Source organism: Magnolia sinica, chromosome 1 (genome assembly GCF_029962835.1).
Source record: "Magnolia sinica isolate HGM2019 chromosome 1, MsV1, whole genome shotgun sequence".
Taxonomy (NCBI): Eukaryota; Viridiplantae; Streptophyta; class Magnoliopsida; order Magnoliales; family Magnoliaceae; genus Magnolia; species Magnolia sinica.
Window position 1 is genome coordinate 28,178,373 of NC_080573.1, and position 27,244 is coordinate 28,205,616.

At 39.2% G+C, this 27,244-nt stretch overlaps 1 non-coding gene across 1 annotated transcript; it reads left to right on the top strand.

Annotated features, from left to right (window-relative positions):
* The first annotated feature begins 24,596 nt into the window (after positions 1 to 24,596).
* Positions 24,597 to 24,703, top strand: LOC131221769 (small nucleolar RNA R71). The gene has a single exon (XR_009159585.1). It is a non-coding gene; the product is annotated as a small nucleolar RNA R71 (small nucleolar RNA).
* The last annotated feature ends 2,541 nt before the right edge of the window (positions 24,704 to 27,244 follow it).

Sequence of the window (27,244 nt, forward strand, 5' to 3'; positions counted from 1 at the left end):
GGAGATCACACTGAGCTGGCCACTCATTCATCAATGTTTAACCGTACAGAAGACGCAGGTATAGAAGACGAAGAGTACGCGGCAGATTTGGAGGCGGTGGCCATCGATGAGGAGCTATACGACGAGGAGCCGCAGCAGGAGGCGGTCGCCTATTTTGGGCTGAATCAGTAGATTAGCCATTTATCTTATTTCAGTACATTTGGAGTTTTAGAAACTTGAGGTTTTGTAATTGGCCCCCAGCTGAGTGGGCCAGAATATTATTCCCATTTTGAATCACATCTATAACGCTTTATTCCTGCTATGCACTTTGATTTATTGATTACCACTATTTGCAATTAGCTCCTGTGTTTTTGGAATACAAGACATGTACTCGGGATCTAAAAACTGGGGTGTTACAAGTATTAAGGGGAGTGTATGAACTGAATGGGCTTTCGGGATCTCTGCTCGGTCTCTACCTGTGTGGAGCGTCTTCGTTTGACCCCCTCTTGTTGTGCGTCATTCATGGTTGTGCCTCCTCTTTACACTTTTTGTCCTTCGCCAAGTTCTCTGTGCTCCTCGTGGATTTCCTTGAGCTAAAAAGGTCCTCAGTGTTAATATTTTTGGGCTCGATTCATGAGCTCCCCTAGATTAGTAGGGGGTTCTTCCCGATAGAGAAGAGGAACCTGCCCTCCCTAAGGCCTTCTATCATAGTAGTTAGCGCGATCTTATTCGAGTAGTCATCAACTTGACTGCCTCCCCATTGAATCACCTGATGTAATCCTTCAAAGTCTCACCTTCCCTTTGCTTGATTGTAAGACTTCGTATGCTCATCGGGTCTCCAGAGCCCGAATACGGGGTGATGGGTGGCATCCGGAACCTCGAGGGTAAGGTCGAGCTCATGATCTCACTGGTGAATGGTGGCTCTGTCTCCTCCATCATTGCTTTGATCGTTGTTGGGGCTTGTGCTTGATAAGCCTGGTGTATGACACTGATCTGACCTCAGAGTTCATCGAGCTGGGCTTCCCATGGGTCTCTATTATCAGCGACAGTTTCTGGTGCCTGGTCATCCTCGAGCTCTTTCCCATGTCTCCTCTTTTCTAATTCATGACGGAGGTCGGTAGGACCTAATGCTGAGTTTCCTGAGACATGGGTTGGGGATCGGGTCGACATGCCTCGAGAAGCTCCCCTTTAAGAACCAGCAAGGGCAGAGTTCTCTATGGTCACCGGGGCAACTACCTCTTGAACAACCTCATTTGACCAAGCTCATTAGCTAATGTCTCAACTTGATTTTGTAGCGAATGATATCAGCCTCCCTGGTTCCGAGACCGCTGCATTGGTCTTCTAGGAGTCGACTCAGCTTGTAATTGAGAGGACGAGTTTCGTTGTCCAACCAACTCAGGATTGGCAACAGTGGTCGGAGAGAGCGCTTTCTTTCTTCCTTTCGCCATTTTGCTCTTTTCTAGTAGAACAAGAACGATTTTCACGTCATTCCCACATAATGCGCTAAAATGTTGATGTAGAAATCTGGCTCACCCTCACTGAGCTCCGATCACTTACATTGAGCCCTATATATCTGCATAGGAGAATGACAAAGGCGACCCTAGATAGGACAGGGGACCCTCGAATGCCAAAGTCAGGCTAGGAATCTTGGTCTAAGTAGTGTGGATGGGTTTCGAGTGAGAGATTTTGCGTACCTGTCCCTTTAGATTGATTTTGCATTTATAGTATCGTTGGTGTATTATGGTTTCTTCATCTTCGGCACGATCTCAGCCGCTAGGCGAGGTGTACGGTGGTAGTGACGATATTGTCGGTTACGCCATGATCATGGGCAAGGCAGTTATCCTATCGTAAGTTACTAAAGTAGATTCAGCCTCTTTGGTTGGTCAAGAGTTATCCGAGCCGAGCTCCCTGGCTAGGCAAGAATTATCCGAGATCGAGCCTGGGTGGGCCGAGTTTAGGCAACCTTCCGAGGATGACTTGATTCAAACCGAGGTTAGAATAGATATAACATCCCATACTTTCCATACTCAGGTGTTGCCGTGTAACCTAACTTGGTATAAATACAAACCTAGGTTAAACAAGCGTTCACGTTCATTCTAGTCTAAATTCGACCATTGGAAGAGGGCCTCATTCTTAAATCAAGCAATCGTACTACTAAATTAAACAAACCAACCGGACGTCAAAAAAATTGGGAATTTAACATTCACTTGGAGCGGCCCGCTTTAACGTAAAGTAACCCCAATATAAGGGCTTGTAACTAAATGAATCATAGTGGGTAGTCCGACCTCTTAAATATAAATACAACAGGAAGATAAATAAATAACAATGTATATGTAATAAAAATAATTAAATATTTAATAATATAAAGTCTTGAGATGGATGGTCCTTACGTAATGGGACCCACTACATGAAGAAAAAAAATGTACGCATGTGTGAAGGAGAAAAATAATAATGATAATAAAGTGAAATAAATAATGGATAATTTATAATAAAGAAAAATAAAGGATTTCATTAATATTAGTGTTTAGTTAGTAACCTATCAAGAAAGTCTTACAGACAGCCTATTAGGACCCTTTTAACCATTGATATTCAAAGACAGAGTGATCTGACTATCAGATCGATGGAATCCCATGAGTAAAGGCAGAATATAGGAGGATGGCCTACCTAAGCATTAGGATCTACCTCATCCTTTGGACCTGAGTTCTAAAATAAGTTGAGAAAATGAATGGACGGCTTGGATTCATCCGGACATCGATGGGGCCCCCCATCGGTGGCGTGTGTGCACTAATGGCAGTTTGACCCGACAGTTACTCAAAATGGAGAGGTGCTCTCCCTCCTTTCTCTCGTTCCCGCCCGTACAGATTTCAAACTCGACGCTTGCTGGCATCGTTTGTGGCCCACCATCATAGCCCAAAAGCATGATATGAGCCGTCCATCAGGTTGGGCTCTCCATTTTGGTCAAACCAGTGATCTTACAAGTTGGTGGGCCCACGCGTATACACAACACCAGTTGCAAGTAGAGCCTACAAGCACAAAATGTTTCCAAAAACAGAAACTTCTCCAGGCGACAGGTTGGTAATCCATGTGTGGGGTGTTTGGCGCAATTTAGATCGTCCAAACAGAAGAGATCTCAGTCGTCCCACCTTAGCAAAACAAAACCATGGCCGGTTTTGCAATACCAACCGGTTTTAGGGGCAGTTTTAAACCGACCGAATCCTGATCGTTTAATCTTGATCTGCCGTTTTGGGAGGCTAGGGCGAGCAAATAAAAGTGGGAGGTTTGGGCAGCAATGAGATCCGAATCCATCCTTGTAGCCGCACTCAAGAACGGATGTTTCCGTTCTAACTCCGAACCCACTGACTAAAGCTGCATCAAGCTTCGATTTATGGAGTCCACAAGCTCCTGTGGACCAACACCAAGTGTCTAGCGAAAGCAGAATGGAGAAAGACCCATTGATTGGTAATCCGCCATTGAAGCACGATCTCCTTCGTCGTCAACGCTTACAGCCGTGATGCGTTGGGTTGCAGTCCACGTGGGTTCGACTCCTCTTTAATCAGAGGAAGTTTACCAAAGATAGAGAAAGAAGAGAGGAAAGGCAAAGGAGAGTGATTGAGAGGAAGGAAAGACAAGAGAGAGAGAGAGAGAGAGAGATGGGTCGCGGTCGAGTCAAGATGAGCTGGGGTCCGTTGCTGGACATCCCAGCATACGAAGAGAAATAAGAAGGGTGAAGGTAAAAAACGAAGAAGGAAAATGAAAAAAAGGGAGAGAGAAGAAGAATAGAGAGAAAGTTCGGGTGGTGGAGCTGCACCACATTGCAGTCAGCGAACCGAGTCACTGACTCGGTTTAAGCTTGTGGCAGGCCAGGTTCGGTCCTGCTGCTGCTGGCCAAAGAAAGAGAGCAGAGAAGAGAGTGAGAAAGGAAAGGGAAAAAGGAAGAAAAGAGAAAGAGGAAGAGGGAATGAAAAAAGAAAAGGAGAGGGGGTTTGAGAGTGACTCGACTCGCTATCGAGTCCATCCCAACTTAGGGCGAGTTGGGCGTCCATTGCTGAATTTCCAGCAGAAGAATGAATGAGGAGATAGGGAGAAAGAAAAGGAGAAAGGGAAAGGTAGGCGGTTAAGTGGAGCTGAGTCAACTCGACTCGAACCGAGTCGACTAAGGTGAGTCCATGTCTCTCCTCCATATCGAAATTCCTTCAATTGCAATTTCCATTTTTGCCCTTCTATCGTTATTAGGATGATGAGTATTAGGAGGCAATAATAGTTAGTAAATTATCTATATCGATATTAGTGTTACATATAAAACAAAATTTTCATTGTTAATTATTAGTATTTTGTCATCATTAATAGTGGGTATTGGCATTTATTTATTATCATTAGTATTACTATGATATTTGCAATTATATAGCATGAATAACTATTAGAAAATCTTCCATGCTTACATTAGTTATTATAAATGAACAAAAGATTTTACAGTTATTAAATATTAGCATTTTATCTATTACGCTTGAATATTATCATATATTGATAGTAGATTGTAAAATTTGATATCATCATGATGATTATCGTTGCTGTGATAGCTAGCGTTAATTGTAACATTAATGTTAATAAATGTTTTATAATTACTAATTAACATTATAATCAATTACACACCACTGGGGTTCAACCTAAAAGATCTAGCCTAAACCTAAACTCTAGGGTAAAACCCTAGACCTAAGCAACCTAAACTATAGGACAATAACCTAAACCTATGTAGTGTGTGAGATTTGGATCTAGAATAGAATTTGATCCATCGCACAACAATGGTAATAATAATAATGATTCAGGATTTAAAACCTAGAATCTAAGTATAGGACTAACCTTTAGGATGAGACTCTAAGTTCTACATCAAAACCCTAAAAACGAGTAATTCAAAACCTAGGTTGTAATTAATCTTGACCATAAGTAATTTGTAGAAAACTTGATCTCACGTATGACTTCATAATCCATGGTAGGATTCAATTCTAAGGGTGCACGCACTTCCTAGCGACAACAGTTGGTGATTCAAAGTATAAGGTGATGATTTCTTCCCCTTAAGCTTTCCATTTTCCCATTAGCTTAAGTTATAGTTTGTATTCTAATTTATAATCGATGTCTCTCTTTTGTAATCACATGTGTTAGCTGGTAGGAATTAAATTGCTATATTACATGCTTAATGTTCATCCTGTATATTTGTTCATGCTTGTGGATTATTTGTGGATTACTTAGGGAACTTCAACTGGTACATCAGTGGGAAACCCCCACTTATAGATGTACACCCATACTTGGGATGTAACTTAATCGATAGTGTTTATAATATACCTTCGACTTAGTGGTTTTTGAACGGTGGTTTAAATTAAATGTTGATGTGGGCCTACCATCCAAGGGTTGCTGTGTCTAAGTGATTTTAAAGGATGGTCTTTTATCGCATTGTTTTGATACTCGCCTTATGTGGCTTATTTTGATATTTGCCCTATGTGGCTTGTTTTGATATCGCCCTGTGTGGTTTTTCTTTGGTATTTTTCTATACGGGTTCAATATTTTATACTGTGTAACCATGTGATGATAAGCCCCATATATTGTAATATGATTGGCCACTACCCAATAGGTTTCCACTAAACATCCTAAGATGGTAGTCTCATGAGCTGGGGATGGTGGTATGGGACTTATGCCCGAGCTGTCAGCCTACGCTGGTGACAAGCTCCCATAGTAACCTTTGAGCTTATTTAAATTGGCTGGTTGTAATTGGACTAATAACGGATTGGCTAATCATGTGTACATGGCACAGACCAGCATCTATTGCTATCGTACATGATGTACGTATTTGCCTGACTGAATGTCTTTCCCAGGGCACAGACCGTCTGGATGTCTTTCCCGGGTCGATGATTGCATGGGTGACAAGCTCACTGTTCGCACGAATGAGCATCCCCGAGGCGATAACCGCATTTACGCATCCATGCATCTATTAAAACCTGCATCATGTATTGTTTTGTGTGCTTTGCTTTATAACTATGCTTACCTAATGCGATGATGTATAATCTTGAGGAGAATTCACACTGAGTTGGCTACTCATCCATCAAATATATAACCATATAGGTCACACAGGTGGTTTAATTAATTTTCAGGTTTAGACTGATGAGGAGCGGAGTACCACTATTGAAGATGCATGATTGTATGTCAAGAGTTGCTACATGGTTTTACAGTCTCAGATTTGTTACAATTTGCTTTGTTTACATGTAACATCATTTCACTTTGTAATTGTAAGTTTAGGACATTTGTTTGTGTAAGTCATTATGGGCAACCTTTTGCACATCCTAAATATAAATGTAAATTTCTCATTTCGTTTGATTTGTCCATAAATGTGTGTGTGTGTGTGTGGACTTTAGCTCTTTATAGGTTAACACTCGGGTTTTTGAGAAACGGGTCGTATACTCGAGTCCTAAAAACACGAGGCGTTATAGTAGATTTAAATGTGGTGTGGTTACTTGTTTGGTCTGCCCAGTTCCACATTTGATCTATAACATGAGGTCCCGCATGGCAGCTCGAAATAGAATAGCCTTCACGGATACCATTCCAGGGTCGGATACCGATGGTACAATGTTCCCGGTGAATTGTTTAAGAGGGGTCGGACCACATTTTCCATAACAATTACCATGATATTTATTTTCCATGGAACTGTTCATACGCAAACTTGGAGAAGGGTCACTCGGACATGATTTTGTGCTTATGGTCCATCCAAGACTTGGAATTTCATCGTTTTCGGACAGAGCATATATTTCAGTGGGCTTATCACAACCATTGTGTCAAAAATTACATATCTCACTAATTAGAGATATTAAAATTAATTTAGTAATTAAATTCAAAGCCCTATAAATATACCATGCATAGCTACTTTTGGGTAAAATTGATTCACAATTTAGGGTGCCCAATGAATGATTTTAAATCCAGGGGGTTTCAAATCCTGGGGGTTCCAAATTCCTAGGGTTCGAAATCCACACTCCCAAACAAGCCCTTATACTCTACTGGACTCTACAGCAGCCTGTCTTGCTACTAAATTGATGTCACCACGTTTTGTGACCTTATCACGATGTATGCATTGTATCTACACCGTTCATCCATTTGGAGAAATCTTTTAGCATAAGCTACAAAGAATAAGAAAGATCCAAACATCAAGTGGACCACATGATAGAAAACAGTAGGGATTGAATGCTTACATTAAAAAATTCTTTAGGCCACATAAGTTTTTGATCAAGGGTATATTTGTGGTTTCCCTTATTCCATGTCTTTAACTTATAAACAAGTTGGATTTCAAATAAACATCATGGTGGGCTTCGGAAGGTTTCATACGCCAAAGTCATTGTTCCCATGCTTTTATGTGATGGGTTTATTTATTTATTTATTATTATTTTGTTAGTGTTCACACCCCAAGTGCAGGGTTGTGATGTAGTAATAAACTCGGTAAGACCGAGGTCGAATCCACAGGGACTGATACCTGTACGTTATCTGAAACCAAGTAGAACTAGAACTAGACTAAGATGCGATCTAAACCAAATAGAATTTAAGAAACAATTGTGGAATAATTATCTAAAACTTTAAGGAATTCAGAGGAAGGAAACTAGGGATTCAGAGGATCCACTTGTAGAGATCAGGGAGATCTTATGCCTGCATCAAGGATTATGGAATTCAAACTGAACTTTCTTGATCTGGTTTTCAAGAGATGAAAGGTATATGAATTAGAATGGATTCCATCATCTAACCATGCCCAGGAGACAAAGCAAACAACAGGATTAAACTAATTACCAACTAATCAACAATGTATGAAGATTAGGAAGGGTACTGTCATCCTATCATGCCCATGGAGCAATGATGAACAACAGGGCTTCCTGACTTCATAAACATAAAAAAAGGGAAAGAAATACTCAAAACCATCTCAGATCCATTGTAAATTCAGTCACAACAAACCCTTAAAGATAACTGAAAGTATTCCTTTTAATTTAAACAAAAATCAACATCAGTCCATCTGAACAATAGGCACAAGCTAAGTTTCCCCCATTAGACTACAAGCTTCACCTCTTAGCCCTAGCTAAGAGGTTCAGCCAGACATGGATGGGCTGGACATTAAAAAAATAAAGGAAATAAAGGAAAAGAAGAGAAAAAAAACCAGGCTCCTCTCTCTTTCTCCCACGTCCCAGCTTCACAGTCAAACAAAACCGAGCACCCCTGTTCCCGTGCTCTCTCTCTCTCCAACACCCCTCCACGAGCTGCCACTGTGCAGCAGCAAAGCCTCCTTTCAGCCACGTCCAACAGGAAAAAAAACCACCGTTCTCTTCCCGTTTTTCTTCCTTGAATCCTTTTTCCCAACCAAAGACCACCTCCCTTCTTTCTTTTTCCGTTTTTACTTATATAGAACTGTCATCCGGGCGGATTTCCGCACTCCCTGCGGAGATTATACGCCGCCAGAAGATGATTCCCAGCCGGAAGCTTGCTGTCGAACTCCACCCGCGTTTTCGCGCTCTGAACGGACCGATTGGACTATCTAAACCGTTCAGACTTCTTGAACCTGGTCGGCCACACCTGGAGATTTATTTGGACGGTCCAGATGGACGGACCGATTCTGTCCATGCTTGCAGTTTTGAGCCAATCAGATGGCGGGAACTATGTGATCTTGCATTCTTCACCAATTTCGAGCCTCTTTAACGTGAATGACTTGATTTTCTTGGATCCTGGCATGTAAATTCTTCAGTCTTGGTTCTCTGGAGTGTGTCCCTTGCCTTTAGTGTCATCAGAGAGTTAAATCCATGCTTTGAGCTCCCTTTTCAGTCCATGCTCGTGAATACGCCCTGCATCACAAACACGATTAAATCGGACCGTCAAACAGTCACTACAAGAAATCCTACTTTTAGCGACGAAAATTTTCGTCGCTAAAAGTCATATTTTCGTAGCTAAAAAGTTTTAGCGACAAAAATTTTCGTCGCTAAATTCGTCGCTAAAAGACCGAAGTAAAAGGGTTTTATCGGCAAAAAATTCGAATCGTCGCTAAAGACAAGCTTTTTAGCGACGAAAATTTTCATCGCTAAAAAAACTTTACAAGACTTTTAGCAGCGAAAATATTCGCTGCTAAAAATATTCAATCCACTTTTAGCAATGAAAATTTTTGTCGCTAAAAAAACATTTCAAGACTTTTAGCAGCGAAAATTTTCGCTACTAAAAATATTCGTTCCACTTTTAGTGACGAAAATGTTCGTCGCTAAAAATATTTTGCAAAACTTTTAGCGACGAAAATTTTCGTCGCTAAAACTATTTGCACAACTTTTAGCTACGAAAATTTTCGTCGCTTAAAAACTTTTAGCAACGAAAATTTTCGTTGCAAAAAAACTTTTACAAAACTTTTAGCGACGAATAATTTCATCACTAAAAAATATTTGTAAAACTTTTAGCTACGAAAATTTTCGTCATTAAAGAAATTTTCCAAAACTTTTAGCTACGAAAATTTTCGTTGTTAACAAAATTTGCATAACTTTTAGCTACGGAAATTTTCGTCGCTAAAAATATTTTGCAAAACTTTTAGCTACGAAAATATTCGTCGCTAAAAAAATTTTGCATAACTTTTAGCTACGAAACTTTTCGTCGCTAAAAGTCTCTTTTTAAAAAAAAAAATTCCAGCACAAAATTCCTGATATACACCTGTTACACTCTATTTCATCCTGATGTACAACTATTATAATATTTCATCATATTTACATTCACATCCATCTAAACCCAAACTTGTAAATCCATCCAAATATAAACTAAATTCATCCAAACACAAACAATCTCATCCACATCACATTTATTCACACATAAATACATATAAGCTTAACAGATGGATTTTTTACAAGAGAGAAGTACTAGATCCTGATGATCATGACATACATAATGTCCAGATGCGACTGTCTGTACAAGTTGGATCCATATGTTTCTGCGATCCAGACCACTGCTTAGTTGCAAAGTGGATCGTCCATTATACAGGACCTCATTCGTCCGTGTCTATGGGAGATTGGAAAATGTGTATGGTGACAATGACAACCAGGGGTAACAAAAAAGTTTTGCTAAGGCACCTTGCAATTCTCATAAGTAGCTTTGACAATCTCCTTATTCAGCAATCTTGATTTAACTTTCTCCAAGAATTTCAAGTGTAGCTCATGAAAATTAGCTTTAATCCATACACTTTCTTTTCATTTTTCTCTTCAATTTTGGTTCTTTCTTTCTTTTTTCTGGTTTTAGTGTTTTGGCTAATGTGAAACTAGAGTGGAAGTCTTTTGAAAATGTTATGGATTCATGTGTTCGTTCATGCAGCATTTGATCAGGCTCCTGAACCAAATAAAGTTTGAGACTGATATGGCTGCCTTTAATGAAGAGTTTCTTTTCTACATGATCTCATTACATAACATATGTTTTGATAGAATGCAGGCCGTATATATAAGAGCTATCATGCAAAGGCTCATCCCCATCCTTGGATGGCATGCATGCCAGACATCCAGACCATTCATTAGTTAGCCCACACTATATATGAACATGACTTGGACCAATATAAAAAAGATCACTCTTCTATGAGAAAAAGAAGCCCATTTCTCCAAACTCAATGTGCATGCCTTGCTTTTCACTGCATGGTTTCCATTTTGATCATGCGCACATTACATAACATGTTCATCAAATTCAAGAACAAGGTTTATTATCTAATCAAGCTCAGAAACTTCAAGTGTCGATAACAAAATATGAGCAGAGGATGAGCATTTGAAGCAAGAGTATGCTAAATCTTTTATGTACAACATTTGATTGATCAATATTTCCAGAGTTGCGAAATTTATACATTTATAATCTACTGGAGTAATCAGTTAATGAGTTGAGCACTTTACTAGGTGTGCGTGGACATTCCCTTAACTAGAAAATGCACATTCCCTCAGCTAGAAAATATGAAGAGAAACATTAGAAAATCAAACAATTGCAATCATGAAGAGAGTTGCTGATGGTTCTTACATAATGGGTTTTGAAAATCAAACAATTGCAACTGTCGGCAATTCTTACATAAATTTCAAAATGGGTTTTGATAGATCATGTCATCATACATAGCCCAAACTTCTCAATTAGATAAGCATCTAGGTATGAGACTGGCATTTTGTCCAACATGTCACGGGTAACTGCTCTAAGAGCTGTACTAATCTGGAAATTGTCATGGGTTACTGCTTTAAGAGTCACTAGATTGTGTCACGTGAGCTTGTGATATATCTGAAAATTGCCTATTGCCTGTAATCAATGGATGATACATCACTTATGATTTTGTTTCACCGATTGCTCTAATAGATCAACATTTGAAAGCTATCTTATGGGTTCTCATATCTTACTGTTGAAAGCTAGCTGCATGAGACCATTAAATCAAGAGAAATACCATTAAACAAAACACGTGCCACCAGGAGTTAATTTTTCTGAGGCTTAAACCCCAATCAAGAGAAATACCTTTAAACCAGCAGAATTCCAAAACTGATTTTGCACCAGTTGGTTTCCAGCTTTTAGTAGACTATACTACGATGATAGTACACCACCAATTTCTAAGTTCCAAAAGAAACAATAGCCTCCATAGTAAACTAGCTCAAACTTGATGCCATGCCTCATAAAAGCCCCAAAATATTTAAAAACATAGTTTTAAAACTTGACTCAAAAATGAGATCACTTGTAATTGGATAGGGCATGCAATCTATCTCATCCTTGATAGCAATTGGAACTCTGTCCAAAACTGAGATTGGTTTGCCTATAAAAGGCCATAATGAACACTTACACGGGTAAGACTACAACAAAAAATCTTACATCATGAGTTGAATTTTCAGTGGATGATCTAACTTATGAGTGTTTATTTGTTAGCATCGACAGTAGAAAGTGCATCCTATCATATAAACAGTTTGTATCATTGGAAAACAAACCACTTTTCCCAAGTCCTAATACATTGGATTGTGATACATTGGGATGTACTCCAATAGACTTCTTGTTTGATTTTAGAATGGCATCCAAGGCACCTGAAATATTCTTTTCAATGTTTTAAGTTTATCTTTATAGAATCATTCCTCCAAAAAAGATGGCCTATATGAGCTTGATTACAACTTTCAAAACAATTAATTTATTCACTATGAGACTAGAAAGTTTTTATGCTGCCATTTTCAAAAATTCCATTTTTTTTCTCTAGTTGGTTGACACACTGGATTGTAACAAGGCTCTTGTTTGATCTTAGAGAAGTATGTGAGGCATCTTAAATATTCTTTTCAATATTTTAAATTCATCTACATAGAATAATCCCTCTAGAATTTTGTACAGCTACTGGAACACATTCTCAACCTCACATAGGACCTCTCTTTATGAGAAACTAAACGACACATCAAAGAAAATTTAAGCTTGATACCAAAAAATGAGCTCGAAATAAATCTCGGGTGAACCACACCACAGGAAAACAATAGTGATTGAATGTCCCCCATTAAAAATCGGCCCTTCGGCCACGGATTAAACAGGAAAATTAACAACAAAAACCAAAAAAGAAGAAGAGAGAAACAAGAAAAGGAAGAAAAGGAAGCTTAAACAAGAAAATTAGCATTAGTCAACGATAAAAGCATTTTTAAATAGTTAAAGATAAGTACAAATGAAGTTTCTCAAATAGACAACCATGATCTTATTACTCGGTAGAATCCCCCATTAACACAGTTCAGATGCACAACAGAAACAGAATACCAGCAAGAAGACGGATGAGCCCTGCTGTGAGCATTCCTGGTCCAAAAATCAAGGCAATCTAATTGCAAGGTGGGCCACGCCTGTACATTGAGTATAATCGTCGGTCTTACTTTTCCAACCATCTATTTACTCATACATGTGGGGCCGACTTGATGGCCAGATTTTTAGGACTAGGGCATTCAAATGGTGCACCTGATCAATGGCCCAGATGTCAGACTATGTCCAAACTCTCCTCATGTGAATTTCCTTTACCAGTTCTCAAGCTCTAAGCTAGAACCCAACACTTGTCAGGGAGGCCTTTTCCAACCATTCCTTTTCTCATACATGTGTGGGCCACTTATTATGATGTCATTGGAAACAAAATAAAGAATTACATGACAATTGCATTGACATTTATATAAACAACAATAACAAACATCTCACCATTAAATCCACGGACAGTGACAACAACAATGTCTTTGGTTCGAGCTTTGTAAACTTCCGCAGTCTCGCAGTCTTCTCCAAAGATCTGATATGAGAATTCGAGAGATTGAGATAAGAGCATATAGTGGAAAGACACGCCTGCTAACACAGGGCGCTTGTTTACGGTAATCAGGACCATTGATTTTGTGCGCCACCACATGAATGGGCCATATCCAATGAGTTTGGACTGACATTCAATAGGCAAAATTTATATGGCGACAGTTGTCTGATTGTTGCAATCTTCAAACTATGGCCCATCTAAGTTGTGGTCCACCAGATCAACAGCCCTAATCACCATACATGTTTACATTGGGAGAAAGGAAGAGAAGATTCGACAGAGAGTGGGACGTACCAAAGTCAAATTTGTTGGAATGGTTGGAGATTCAGATGGAATTGCCGGAGATTCTCCAAGGGCTGGATTTTGCGTTCTCTGGGACAGGGGTCTTGCTTGAATTGGGGTTTGAGATGAGTTGATTTGGGGGTGTGTGAGGCTGAGGAGGATCAGGATGTTGGAGATTGATGGAAGAGAGGGAAAATGGAGGAAATTTGAGAGAGAGAGAGAGATTTGGGCATGAATTTGGGGCGGGATTTTTTAGGCTTCTGGGCGCGGGTTCTATACCCACACGAATTTGGGGCGGGATTTCCTGGAAGTTCCAATGCAAGGATGCTGGGTGGGTCCCACTGAAATATATGTGAGAAATCCATTCTGTCCATCCGTTTCAAGAGCTCATTTTAGGATGTGCGACCAAAAATGAGGTGGTTACAAAACTCAAGTGAGTCACACGAGGGGAAATGAGGGAAAGAAATTCCTACCGTTAAACCTTCCTGGCCCAAATGTCAGACTAAAATGATCTGTAAAAGAGAAGGGATGAACGGAGTGGACGAAGAACACATATCATTGTGGGGCCCACAGAGCACCCGTCGCTGGTGGGAACGGATTGGCTACTCTCCCTGACATCAACCAATGGCCGGTGGTCGGTGCTATGTGGGCCCCACCATGATGTATGTGTTTCATCTATGCCATCCATCTATTTTTAAAGATCATTTTACAGTATGAGTCCAAAAATGAGATATATCCAAATCTCAAGTGGACCACATTACAGGAAACAGTGTTGAATGAGGGTCGACCATTAAAAAAGTTTTGGGGGCCATAAAAGTTTTGGATCAATCTGATATTTTTTTTCCCTTCATCTGGGCATGTATGACCTAATCAATAGATTTGATGTCAAATAAAAAGTACAATGGACCTTAGGAGGGTTTTAATGGTGGATATCCAATCACTATTGTTATCATGTGGTGTGGTCCACCTGAGATTTATATCCCTCTCATTTTTGGTATAAAGCCCTAATTTTTATTTAAAAAAAAAAAAAATTTATGTGAGGGAACACCAACACATCTCCCATGAATGTTGTTGCTCCACAAGGACTCTTTTATTTATTTATTTAGAAATGCTCTGGTGCCTACTAACACAATTAGTTATAGTGCTCCCATTTTTATTTAGAACCTAGACGGTCCAAACCATTGATCAATATGGTTCATCAGGTCTAATCCATATTTCAAGAACTACCATGAAAATATCACACTGATTTAGTAAATTTGACCATTCGGTAAATGGAATTAAAAATGGACGATCAAGATCATTTACGCAAAAATAGGTCCAATCAACATTTCGATTCATCCATTTGTTAAGATTATCATGGTTTGCTTATAATTGTAAAGAATCACATTTGTGCAAGTGACAATTAAAAACCCATGTAATTCCGTTTTTTTTAATCATCAATAAAGCTATTTTTGAATTTACTAGAATTTATTTCTATTTTTTCTCGTGGATTCGAGGAATCTTTATGAAGAATATAAAAAAGCTCCGTGGAATTGGAATAATTATGCACTTTGAGGAAGACAGTGATCGACCTCATCACGTCCATACCTGTGTCAGTCGCTATAAGGGTTTTAATAGATAATGGTGCCCACCATACCATAGCCATCGAGGATGGGTTTAGAACTCGAAATACATCTTAGATGATGAAATAAACTGTTCATATTCTAGTCTATACTAAGAAGCATTCGCTGAACTAATGATTGTCTAGGACAGAAAATTTAGAACATTGAGAACTAAAGATCAAATGGCTCATATTCGAATCCAAGCATGATAGGTTAGGATCAACAATGAAGCATTCTACCATAGCATCTATGGCATGATTATAACAAAAACAGGGGAGATCATAGTTTAGGAAGCAAAACAGATTGAAAACCCACCCCAGCAATGTATGCTGATAAGGGGCACTGTGAGTTGTCAAAATCCTCACTGCAAAGTGCATGCCAAGGGATGGATGACGAAATGCATCATGGGAAGTTCTTGTGACCAGAAGCTATGTGGGCCCACAAAAATGCAATAACAAAACCACTTTGTTCATGATTTTCTCAATCTAGTAATATTGGGACAGGGTCTAAAAATTGGGCAGATTCAAAACCAAGCTAGTCCACTCCGAGTGAAATACTGAGAATGGAAACGTCCACCATTGAGACTTCTTAGAACCCATTATGATATTTATACACCATCTCAACCGTTAATAAGGTTATCACCACACGAATAAAACCATGGGCACAAATATCATCCCGATGTCCTACCAAGTTTCCAATGGTGGATGTTCCATCCCGGCTGTTTTATCTGGCGTGTGACCCACTGGAATTTTAAATCTGTCTGATTTTTGAACTCTTCTATGGGCCCATATAGCTTATTACCATTGAAGCGGATTGCATAGTGATAACTCACTATGAGTAAACTCTGTGAGGTCCACCATAATTTATGTATTTTATCCTCTCCATCCGTTAATTTTAACAGATAAATTTTCGGATTGAGACTAAAAATGAGGCATATCCAATGTTCACAAGGACCACACACAGGATACAATTGAATTGAACATCTACAGTTGAAAAATTCTTGGGAGCCCTAGAAGTTTTGGATCAAGCTTATATTTGTGTTTTAACTTCATCTATGTCTGTATGATCTTATGAACAGGTTGGATGACAAATAAATATCACTGTGGGGCCTAGAAAGGTTTTTACGGTGGAAATTATTATCTCCATTGTTTCCAGTGATATGATCCACTTGATCTTTTGGGCTCAGCTCCTTAAATTAGACAGAAAAACGGATGGATGACATGGATAGACCAAATAGATTCAGGGCCTGTTTGGCCAAGCAGATTAAAAGGGATTAGGAGGGATGGTAAAATCCCATGATATGCCAAACGAGCCAAACAAACCCGATGAATTTGTCCCAGGATATGGCAAACCCATGGATCACCATGATGTTTTATTATAATATATTTCAAAAAATAAAAATAAAAATACAAATTCTGAATTTTTATTTTCTAAATCTCAAAAATTTTCTCATATTTTATTTTTTTTCCTCAAAAATTTCAAAATGTTGATTTTTTTTTCCAAAAGCATCATTTTGTTTTCAAAGTTTTTCTCAAACATTGTCAAAGTTTTTCTCAAACATTGTCATATTTTTGCATTTTGCTCCATTATTTTGTTCAAATCGTACCAAATTAGTGCCAATGGGTGAGAAATGCTTGATTTTTCATGTTTTTCCAACAAAATCAAGGATTTGAACGTTCGATTTCAAAATTTGAGGGCAGGTGATCCAATTTGGGAGAAATTGGTGAATTTGATTTAAACATCTGAAGTTATTTACTGTTCAATCTGAACTGATTAAATTGTCCAAAAAGAGTTGATTAAAGGTGCAATTAGTGGATCTCCCTAATAATTTAGTAATTTTATTTTTCAAAGATAAATTTCAATTTACATTTAAAAATAACATTTTTTCCAAAATGTATATTTTTTTTTACTCTTTTAATAAAATATCATTTATATTATAAAATATTTCAAAAAAAATTAAAATACAAATTTAGAATTTTTATTTTCAAAATCTTAAAAAATTTCTCATATTATAATTTTTTTCTCAAAAATTTCAAATTTCCTATTTTTTCTTCAAAAGCAACATTACTTTTAGCGATGAACATTTTCGTGTTCGTCGCTAAAAATATTATTAGCGACGGTTTTGGTTTGTCGTTAAAAGTTAGGGCCAAAAGTAAACTAACCGAAATACACAATACTTTTAGCGACGAAACTTTTCGTCGCTAAAACTAAATTTCTGTTTTTTAGCAACGAAAATATTCGTTGCTAAAACTCTTAGAGGGAAAAACTTTTAAAAAGTGGGAAATTATTTTTAGCGACGCAACCTTTCATCGCTAAAAATCTGGTTTGTCGCTAAAAGTCAAGGCCAAGATTTTCAAACCGAAATACACAACTCTTTTAGCGACGAAAATATTCGTTGCTAAAACTCTTGGCGGGAAAATTATTAGCGACGGTCTTAGTTCGTCGCTAAAAGTCAAGGCCAAGATTTTCAAACCGAAATACACTACTCTTTTAGCGACGAAAATATTCGTTGCTAAAACTCTTAGCGGGAAAATTTGTTAAAAAGCGGGAAAATTATTAGCGACGGTCTTAGTTCGTCGCTAAAAGTCAAGGCCAAATACACAACACTTTTAGCGACGAAAGTTTTCGTCGCTAAAAGCAGACCATTGATTTGAAAATATTTATCGCTAGAACTCTTCTGGAAATTACTTTTAGCGACAAAAATTTTCGTCGCTCAAAATATTAATAGCGACGATCTTGGTTCGTCGCTAAAAGTCGACTTCTGATTTTTTAGCCACGAAAATATTCGTCGCTAAAACTCTTCTGGAAATTACTTTTAACGATGAAAATGTTCGTCGCTAAAAAAATTATTAGCAATGGTTTTGGTTCGTCACTAAAAGTCAGGGGCCAGAATTTTCAAACTGGAATACACAACACTTTTAGCGACGAATATTTTCGTCGCTAAAAATCAGATCTGATTTTTAGCGACGAAAATATTCGTCGCTAAAACTCTTAGCAGGAAATTTTTTTAAAAAGCGGGAAATTACTTTTAGCGACGAACTATTTCGTCGCTAAAAGTCCCATACACGATTTTTAGCTACGAAAAGTTTTATAGCTAAAAGTAATCGTCCAAAAAATGTTTTGAGCCTGTAGCGACGAATATTTTCGTCGCTAAAAGTCTCGTCCATGATTTTTAGCTACGAAAACTTTTGTCGCTAAAGGTACTCTTTTAGCGACGAAAATTTATTTCGTCGCTGAAAGTCACTTTTAGCGACGAAAAAAAATTTCGTCGCTAAAAGTTTCGTTGCTAAAAACCCTCTTTCTTGTAGTGAGTACTATGTTTGTAAATCCTGGCAACAACTGGGGTCTGATATGCAATATTCGACCCTCAACACAACCCCCAACCAGCATCTTGCTAGTCCCGAGCAAGGTATGCAAAAAATAAATTGAGAATTACAGGATAATTTCTACAAACTCAAGAGATTTATGAAAAACAATTCAGATACTCGAATTCTAAGATTCATGAATGTTGGCATTACTTTCTCCTGAAATCAAGCTCACGGTAAACTTCATAATCAAGTTCAAAATATTAGTCTATCAATTAGAACAATTCTAAATATTGAATTCCATGGATGTATAGTCTAATCTCGACTTGTCAACATTAAGATTCACCTCGATATTTAAGGATATCATTGGTAACAAATAAGAGAAATCACGATAACCCAACTTGGCTTACACATTATCTTTTTATTCTTTTAATTTTTGATTTTTTTTTCATTAGAAGTAACGCTAAGAAGTGGGATCAAATCCTCACCTATAAGGAGCAAACCTAAGGTAAAGACTGTACACCCAACTTTTTCACATATCATTCATGGGGAATCGAATCCTCACCTATAGGGAGCAAACCTATGGTAAAGACTGTTCGCCCAATCCATTCAATTTCTCAAGTTAGTTCCTTTCATGTTTAGTAATTACCAAGTTAATCCTTTAATATCGAACTGAAACCTTAATATGCAAGCGAGATGTGTCCTGCGAATTCATGACTCAATCAATGTTTACAAATTCTAATAATGGATTAACAATTCAAACTTAGCTGTGAAATTTAATAGATAACTGAATCCAAGAGTCATAAAGTACCAACATCACGCATCTTGAAATTCTAAGTGCCCTAGATGGCCGTCAAAATCACTTCGACTTCATCAGAAGTCCTGAAAAATTAAAAAATTTCACAACTTTTGCTCAAGACCAAGAAAACATTGATTAGGAAACCTAATCTCCTACCCCCAACCAAAAATCTACATTGTCCTCAATGTAAAAGATATGAGCATGCAATGTACTTGGGACATCGAAAAGTGAGTATGAAGTGATGGGAAGATAGTACCTGGATGATGAATCGAGAGACACTTTCCAAGAGATCACAGCATGGGCGTCGGTTAGCACGAGAGAGAAGGCAACACAAAAATAACAAAAATAAAATCCTAACTATACCACTTTCGTAGGTGCTCTCGATTGCATTTAGCGTATGCAACAAGCCTTTAAACCCCTAGGTTACCCCTAGTGGACGAGTTGTAGTCTTGTGAGGGTTTGCAGTAATGTTACCCACAAACATTGAAATAACTAATGATAAAAACGAAATGAAATGAAGAGCTGGGTTGCCTCCCAGGAGCGCTAAGTTTACCGTCTTCAGCCAGACAAATAAAGCAACTACCCTAGTCCTAAGAAAATAAGAAACCTACCTATACCTCCATCAGACTAGGAGATCAATCCCGGTAAACAGGATCAGTCAGAGGCATGGACATGTCCTCTGAATCAAATTTCTCAACAAATAGTTTCAATCGATGTCCATTGACTTTAAACTCTTTGCCATTGTCGGGATCTCTTATCTCAGCGGCCCCATGAGGAAAAACAGTAACAACAATGTAAGGGCCGGTCCAACGAGATCGAAGCTTACCCGGAAAGAGATGTAATCGAGAATTGTACAAAAGGACCTTCTGACCAGGCGTGAATGATTTTCGCAAAATGTGTTGGTCATGAAATGCTTTCATCTTGTCCTTGTAAATTCTCGAATTATCGTACGCATCATTCCGGATTTCCTCAAGTTCATTCAATTGAAGTTTGCGTAGCGAGCCAGCGTTGTCCATATTGAAATTAAGATTTTTGATCGCCCAGTACGCTCTATGTTCCAGCTCCACAGGCAAGTGACAAGCTTTCCCATAGACTAGTCTAAAGGGAGACATTCCAATAGGGGTTTTAAAGGCAGTACGGTATGCCCATAAGGCATCGGTCAATCGGATTGACCAATCCTTACGGTCAGGGTTAACCGTTTTCTCCAAAATGTGTTTAATTTTCCTATTAGAAATCTCAGCTTGCCCACTTGTCTGTGGGTGGTACGGGGTGCTCACCTTATGAGAGATACCGTATTTCTTCATTAAGCTCTCGAATGGTCTATTACAAAAGTGTGAGCCCCCATCACTAATGATGGCTCGAGGCATTCCGAATCGAGAAAGGATGTTTTCTTTTAGGAATTTAATGACCGTGCGATGGTCATTAGTTCGACACGGAATTGCTTCGACCCATTTAGTGACATAATCCACGGCGAGCAAAATGTACAGATTTCCAAACGATTGGGGGAATGGTCCCATGAAATCGATGCCCCAGCAATCAAATGCTTCAATGATAAGGATGGGATTCAAAGGCATCATATTTCGTCGGGACAATGCTCCCAATTTCTGACAACGCTCATAAGCTTTGCAAAACTCATAAGTGTCCCTAAACATAGTGGGCCAGTAAAAGCCACACTGCAGAATCTTGGCCGTGGTCTTTTTAGCAGAAAAGTGACCACCACAGGCTTGTAAGTGACAGAAAGAGATGACGCTCTGATGCTCATCGTCTGGTACACATCTCCTTAGGATTTGGTCTGAGCAATATTTAAATAAGGATCATCCCAGAAAAAGTTGCGCACCTCGGTGAAGAATTTCTTCTTATCTTGCGCAGTCCACTGTGTTAGTATAGAACCTGTGATAAGATAATTGGCAATATCAGCGAACCAAGGTGAATGGGAGATTCTGAACAATTGTTCATCAGGGAACATATCATTGATATGTGTCGCCTCAAGGGAATCAGAGGTATTAAGGCGAGAAAGGTGATCGGCCACTACGTTCTCTACTCCCTTTTTATCTTTAATTTCCAAATCAAATTCTTGGAGTAGAAGGATCCATCGTATCAAACGAGGCTTAAAATCATTCTTAGAAAGAAGATACTTAAGTGCCACATGATCTGTGTAGATAATGATCTTGGATCCGATCAAGTAGGACCTAAATTTGTCCAAGGCGAACACTACAGCTAAGAGTTCCTTTTTCGTAGTCGAGTAGTTCACTTGGGCAGGATTTAGAGTCCTACTCGCGTAATGAATGACGTAGGGCCTCTTATCTTTTCTCTGGCCTAGGACCGCCCCAAGAGCATAATCAGAAGCGTCACACATAAGCTCAAAAGGAAGGCTCCAGTCGGGTGGCTGCATGATAGGTGCAGTGGTTAACGTGCCCTTAAGCTTGGTGAAAGCTTCCTGGCATTGCTCAGTCCACTCGTACGGAGCATCCTTTTGAAGAAGAGTGCATAAAGGACGAGAGAGGAGACTAAAGTCCTTTATGAATCGCCTGTAAAATCCTGCGTGTCCTAAGAAGGATCGCACGTCTCTGATGTTCTTGAGTGGAAGTAGGTTAGAGATAAGATCGATTTTTTCCTTATCTACCTCGATTCCCTTGGACGAGATGATATGCCCAAGGACAATTCCCTTCTGAACCATGAAATGACACTTCTCCCAATTAAGTACCAAGTTCTTTTCTTCACATCTTTTCAGCACACATTTAAGACTTTCCAAGCACTTGCTGAAAGATGGACCGTAAACAGAGAAATCATCCATGAAGACCTCTAGATATTGCCCCACCATATCAGAAAAGATACTAAGCATACATCGTTGAAAGGTGGCAGGGGCATTATATAGTCCGAATGACATCCTTCGATAGGCAAAGGTGCCGTAGGGACATGTAAATGTGGTCTTTTCCTGGTCTTCAGGGGCTATCTCTATCTGGTTGTAGCCCGAATACCCATCAAGGAAACTGTAATAGGAATGACCAGCTAACCTTTCCAGGATCTGATCAATGAATAGCAAAGGAAAGTGGTCTTTCCTCGTGACGGTATTCAACTTCCTGTAGTCAATGCACATTCTCCAACCAGTAGTGACTCTAGTTGGCACGAGTTCATTATTGGCATTGGCTACGATGGTGATTCCGAACTTCTTAGGGACCACTTGAGTTGGACTCACCCATTGACTATCGGATATAGGGTATATGATACTCACGTCTAATAGTTTAAGAACCTCGGCCTTAACCACTTCCTTCATGTTTGGATTTAATCTACGTTATGGTTGCCGAGCGGTTCTTGCATTATCCTCAAGATATATGCGGTGAGTACAAATCGAGGGATCAATTCCCTTGAGATCCGCTATCGTCCATCCCAGGGCTCCTTTATGCTCAATGAGAGTAGATATGAGCATACTCTCCTGTTCTTTCTCCAGGTGGGTAGAGATCACCACCGGATATGTCTCATCTTGACCTAAATAGGCATATTTCAAATCAGAGGGTAAAGGTTTTAGGTCAAGCTTCGGCGGCTTGAGGTTAGACGGTAGAGGCACTACATCGGTTTGTGGCAATTCTTCAAATTGTGGCCTCCACCAGTTAACTTCAAGTACCGGTGCAGTATCAAGCAAGGCACACGTCTCCCTAATCATGTCATCATCAAAATCATGGGAGTGGGCCAGACACGTCTCCAGATAGTCGGAGGATAAGGTCAGCGGTGTCATATCTTCCACGAAAGAGTCAATCATGTTAATGTCGTGGAAATCGTCATCATCCTCTGAGTTGCTGCCGTTATTGAAAAAAATGTTTGACTCCAATGTCAAATTTCCAAAAGACATAGTCATGACACCATTCTTGCAATTGATAATTGCATTTGACGTGGAGAGGAATGGGCGTCCAAGAATGACGGGAATCTGAGTGCTCATGTTATTGATGGGTTCGGTGTCCAGGATGATAAAATCTACAGGGTAGTAAAATCTATCGACCTGGACTAACACATCCTCAATTATCCCTCTTGGTACACGAACAGAGCGATCAGCAAGTTGTAGTGTAGTTAGGGTGGGTTTTAATTCACCCAAACCTAACTATTTGTATACCGAGTAGGGAATCAGATTGACGCTCGCTCCTAAGTCAAGAAGTGTGTGATCAATTCGATGGTTCCCGATTACACATGATATGGTTGGGCTACCGGGATCCTTGAATTTCTGTGGCACGTCTTGCTTCAGGATGGCACTCACTTTCTCAGTCAAGAAGATTTTCTTTTGAATAATTTTTCGTCTTTTGGTCGTGCATAAGTCTTTCAGGAATTTGGCATATGAAGGTATCTGTTTCACGACATCAAGTAGAGGAATGTTGACTTTCACTTGTTTCAACACCTCTAGAATATCCTGAGAGTTAGAAAGAGGTTTTGGTGAAACCAACCGTTGAGGGAATGGAGCAACTGGCTTCTCTAGAAGTTCCGGTTCTACTTTTTGTGGGGCATCACTGGATCCATCATTGTTGTCCTCTTCTGGTTCTTGAGGCTTTTCGGGTCTAACCGGAAGAGTTTTATCAATGATCTTCCCACTCCTAAGAGTGGTGATGGATTTAGCATGCCCCATCTGATTTGAAGAACTGGGATCATTATTCTCGTACTGCGGTTTAGGATTGGGGAGAGGTTGTGCAAGAAGCATCCCCTTTTCTATAACCGTCATACGAGAATCTATCTTTTGCATAAAATCTGTAATTCCCCGCATTGCCTGAGCCAGCTCTTGTATGGGGTTTTGAACCGGTTCCTCTTGAGGTTTCACTTGATTTGGATTTTGATTGAAGAAACCTGGAGGAGTAGCCGTCTGTCCATTCCTCCAACTAAAGTTTGGATGATTTTTCCAGCCAGGGTTGTATGTATTGGAGTTAGGTCCGGTAAAAGGTCTTTGATAATTATTTACGGCATTGGCTTGTTCATTCAACACTCCTCGAAATGCAGGTATTGTAGGACAGTTTTCAGTTGTGTGAATGTTGCAATCACAGATGCCGCAAACAATTTCATTGACCTTATCCTTCTTTCCTTCCATGGCCTCAACTTTCCTTATGAGCGTAGTCACTTTACACTTGAGATCATCCTCTTCTTTCAAGAGATATAATCCACCTTTCTCCTTTAATTGAGTCAGCCTAGACGTGGTGTTCGACTTTGGGTAATAGTCCCAAGATTGTGTTTTTTCAGCTAGATTGTCGAGGTAGTCCCATACCTCGTCAACATCTTTATTAATGAACTCTCCATTACACATTGTCTCAACCATTTGGCGCATGGAAGATGTCAGTCCATCGTAGAAAAAATTTGTAATGCGCCACGTTTCAAATCCGTGTTGTGGGCATGAACTGACCAAATCTTTGAACCTTTCCCAACATTGGAAGAATGTTTCATCTTCCTTTTGGGCAAAGTTCATGATTGCTTTTCTGAGGGTAATCGTTTTATGATGTGGGAAGAATTTTTTTATGAATTCCCTCTGCATGTCGTTCCATGTGCCAATGGATCTAGGACGCAGTGAATGTAACCACGTCTTAGCTTTCTCTTTTAAGGAAAAAGGAAAGAGTTTCAGCCTAATTGTATCCTCAGAAACATTAGGAAAACATAATGTAGCTATAATCTCATCGAACTCTTTCAAATGTAAATATGGACTCTCTGATTCAAGTCCATGGAATTTGGGAAGGAGTTGGATAACTCCTGGCTTGATGTCCATTTGTCTTGTGTTTTTAGGAAAAATCATGCATGAGGGCATACTCACTCCCGCCGGTTGTAGATAATCTCGTAAAGTACGAGGCGGGGGTGCCTGTTGCACCTCATTCTCATCTTGGGTATCCTCCACCCTGGGTGGAAGTAAAGGAGGTTGGTCTTCAGCCATAACTTCAATTAACTCAGGGGATTTTGAGTGGTGTCTAGTCTTGCGATGGATAGTCAACCCCTCAACCAATCCTCCTTCAGTCAAGAGACGTCGAGTGTCGTCACAGGCCCACTTGGACATGAAACACTCGCAGCCCTTAATCAAATTCGAACGAAAAGAAAATCTAGAAAGAAGGAGAGAGAGAGAGAGAGAGAGAGAGAGAGAGAGAGAGAGAGAGAGAGAGTTGGAAAGAAATTACCAAATTGAAGCTCCTAAGTTAAGGGCCTGCAAAATAAAACAAAATAAGTTAGATTAAAAAGAGAAGAACAATCCTTTAAAAGAAAGATAGAAGTGAACTAGCTTCTAAAAGAAAGAATTCCTAAAAGAAAGTGAAAATTTCTAAAATAAATTAGGAGAGTCCTAAACTAGAAAGTAAATTACTAAAAGAGAATTGAAAAATAGAAAGTAGGGAAGGAGCTTACCGAATTAGAAATTTCTATCTTAAAGGCCTACAACATAGGAAGGTTAGTTTCTACACAAAAATTCTATAAGTAGAAAATTTCTAAAGGTGAATTTAGGAAACAAAGTTTAAATTCTAAAAGAGTTAAAATTAGAAACTAAAAAACAAAAGAGGAAAGTTTCTAAAAATAAACTACTTCCTAAAAATAGAAAAATACTAGGATTAAAAATTTTCAAAAATTAAACCCTAATTCTAAGAAGTAGAAAAAGTAGAGAGATTAGGAAGAAATTACCAATTTAGAAACTTATGTCAGGATCCTATAAAACAGGAAAACAGGTTAAGTTCTAAAAACAATAGAATAAAATAAAATAAAAACTTTTATCCTAAAGTAAGTAAAATCTTAATCCTAACCTAATTCTAAAACTAATTAATTTCAGAAAAACGTAGCCGTCAGTCCCCGGCAACGGCGCCAAAAACTTGTTCACACCCCAAGTGCAGGGTTGTGATGTAGTAATAAACTCGGTAAGACCGAGGTCGAATCCACAGGGACTGATACCTGTACGTTATCTGAAACCAAGTAGAACTAGAACTAGACTAAGATGCGATCTAAACCAAATAGAATTTAAGAAACAATTGTGGAATAATTATCTAAAACTTTAAGGAATTCAGAGGAAGGAAACTAGGGATTCAGAGGATCCACTTGTAGAGATCAGGGAGATCTTATGCCTGCATCAAGGATTATGGAATTCAAACTGAACTTTCTTGATCTGGTTTTCAAGAGATGAAAGGTATATGAATTAGAATGGATTCCATCATCTAACCATGCCCAGGAGACAAAGCAAACAATAGGATTAAACTAATTACCAACCAATCAACAATGTATGAAGATTAGGAAGGGTACTGTCATCCTATCATGCCCATGGAGCAATGATGAACAACAGGGCTTCCTGACTTCATAAACATAAAAAAAGGGAAAGAAATACTCAAAACCATCTCAGATCCATTGTAAATTCAGTCACAACAAACCCTTAAAGATAACTGAAAGTATTCCTTTTAATTTAAACAAAAATCAACATCAGTCCATCTGAACAATAGGCACAAGCTAAGTTTCCCCCATCAGACTACAAGCTTCACCTCTTAGCCCTAGCTAAGAGGTTCAGCCAGACATGGATGGGCTGGACATTAAAAAAATAAAGGAAATAAAGGAAAAGAAGAGAAAAAAAAACCAGGCTCCTCTCTCTTTCTCCCACGTCCCAGCTTCACAGTCAAACAAAACCGAGCACCCCTGTTCCCGTGCTCTCTCTCTCTCCAGCACCCCTCCACACGCTGCCACTGTGCAGCAGCAAAGCCTCCTCAGCAAAGCCTCCTTTCAGCCACGTCCAGCAGGAAAAAAAACCACCGTTCTCTTCCCGTTTTTCTTCCTTGAATCCTTTTTCCCAACCAAAGACCACCTCCCTTCTTTCTTTTTCCATTTTTACTTATATAGAACTGTCATCCAGGTGGATTTCCGCACTCCCTGCGGAGATTATATGCCGCTAGAAGATGATTCCCAGCCGGAAGCTTGCTGTCGAACTCCACCCGCGTTTTCGCGCTCTGAACGGACCGATTGGACTATCTAAACCGTTCAAACTTCTTGAACCTGGTCGGCCACACCTGGAGATTTA